Raw genomic sequence first — 2,260 nt, 5'->3', positions numbered from 1 at the left:
CGTCTACAACATCCTGACGCCTAAGGCCTATAGGACTTCTGAGGGCCAGCTCCCTCTGGGGAAGAGCGGTGTACACTGCATTACACGATGTTCGTCTCTCCTCAGTGCCCTCAGGAGATTGGTCTGCCAACCCTGCCAGTTACCGCCCGGAAACATTGCAGTGTTAAGAGGCTTGCGACCTCCACGGAGGTCTCTAAAGCAGCTAGTACGGCGCCCCCTGCCAGTTCGCCGCTTCAGGGCACTGAGCTAGCCGCTCTAAGTGCACCAGAGGTCAGTCTCGTGAGACTGGTTCCCTTAGTATGTCACCTGGCAGTGTGGGAGCCCCTGCCAAGCGTGCCTCCTTGGGTCCTGCCCTGAGCAGGCTCTGGTTCTATCAGTCGACTCTTCCTAGCAAATGACGCTGGTCTGAGGACCGTAATTTTTAGAGAAGACTTCAGCTATGAGGGTCCTGATACTATGGCTCGGAGGGCAGGCCCCTCTGGGGGAGAGCGGGGCACACCGCATCACACGGTGCCCGTCTCTCCTCAGTGCTCTCAGGAGATCGATCTGTCAACCCTGCCACCTACGGTGCTTCAGGGTGCAGCGGTCTCTGGCGAGCTCTTCTCTCAGTCACCGCCCGGAAGCGTAGCGGTACTAAAAGGCTCGCTACCGCTTCGGAGGTTTCTAGAGCAGCTAGTTCGGCCGTCTACTGCCTCTTTACCATTTCAGGGAACCGACCTAGCCGCGCTGATTACACCAGAGATCTCATTATTCATTATCTCAGTCTCGAGAGACTGATTCCCTTAGTAGACCTTTTTGGCAGTGTGGAAACTTCTGCCAAATGTGTCTCAGTGGGCCCTGCACACTGTAGAAAGAGGCTACAGAATCAGTTCGGTTCTTCTCCACCTCGTTTCAACGGGGTCATTCCCTGCCCGTCTCTCCTCAGTGCCCTCAGGCGATCAAGTACTAAGAGACTCGCTACCTCTACGGAGGGCTCTAGAGCAGCTAGTACGGTCGTCCCCTGCCGGTTCGCCGCTTCAGGGCACCGAGCTAGCTGCTCTAGGCACACCACAAGCCAGTCTCACGAGACTGGTTCCCTTAGGAGGTCACCTGGCAGTGTGGGAGCCCCTGCCAAGTGTGCTTCATTAGGTCCTGCCCCAAGCAGGCTCTGGTCTAGTCTTCCTAGCAGACAATGTGGGTCTGAGGGCCGTCGTTTTCAATAGGAGACTTCAGCTATGAGAGTCCTGATGCTGAGGCCATCAAGGTGGTCCCTCCTCGCGTAGCAGAGTCCGGGTCCTACAGCCGGTACTTCACCGTTCCGAGGAAGGATGAATGGTTGCGTCCTATTTTAGATCTGCTTCTTTTGAACCGCTCAGTCAGGGGACTGAAGTTCAGCACGCTCGCACTCAAACAGGTCGTGTCTCAGACCAAGTCCGAGGACTGGTGTGTCACGATCGATCTAAAAGATGCACATATCTCCATCCTTCCTCATCATAGGAAGTTCCTGAAGTTTGCTTTTGGGGGCAAAAGCCTACCGATACCGGTTCTTCCTTTGGCCTTGCACTCTAACCCCACACTTTCACGACTCAACCACATCGACGATTGGTTGATATTAGCTCAATCAGAGTGGATGGCAGTTCGACATTGAGATGTCATTCTCGCTCACACGAAAGAGCTGGGGTTAAGACTTAACGCCAAGGAAAGTGTGCTTTCTCCAGTACATAGAACCACTTATCTGGGCGTGGTGTGGGATACGACCACAATGTAGGCACATATGTCTCCTGCATGGATCGAGTCAATCCTCGTCACGAGAGTGAGAGAAGGCCGGTCACTCACTGTCAAGCAGTTCCAGACTGCTGGGTCTGATGGCAGCCGCGTCCAACGTGGTTACTTTTGGCCTGCTGTACATGAGACCCCTACAGTGGTGGCTTAAGACCAAGGGGTTCTCCCTGAGGGGAAACCCGCTTTGCATGCTCAAGGTCACGCAGCGGTGAAGGAAACCTTGGTTCTTATGTCAGGGCCTGGTGCTGGGAGCTCCTTGTCACTGCATATGCTAGCGACAGATGCATCTTTCACCGGTTGGGAGCGGTCATGAGTGGCAGCTCGGTCCGCGGCCTGTGGAGCGGCCGCCATCTCACATGGCACATAAGTTGACTGGAAATGCTGGCCGTGTTTCTAGCTTTGAAACACTTCCTCCCAGGCCTAAGAGATCTCTCTGTGTTGGTGCGTACATATGTGGGGGCAGACATCCTGTCGAGGCAGGGGCCAAGGCTCGGGGAAT

The sequence above is a fragment of the Sinocyclocheilus grahami genome, unplaced genomic scaffold (assembly GCF_001515645.1).
Source record: "Sinocyclocheilus grahami isolate Dianchi unplaced genomic scaffold, SAMN03320097.WGS_v1.1 scaffold17.1, whole genome shotgun sequence".
Classification (NCBI taxonomy): domain Eukaryota; kingdom Metazoa; phylum Chordata; class Actinopteri; order Cypriniformes; family Cyprinidae; genus Sinocyclocheilus; species Sinocyclocheilus grahami.
Note: the sequence above shows the minus strand (reverse complement) of the source record.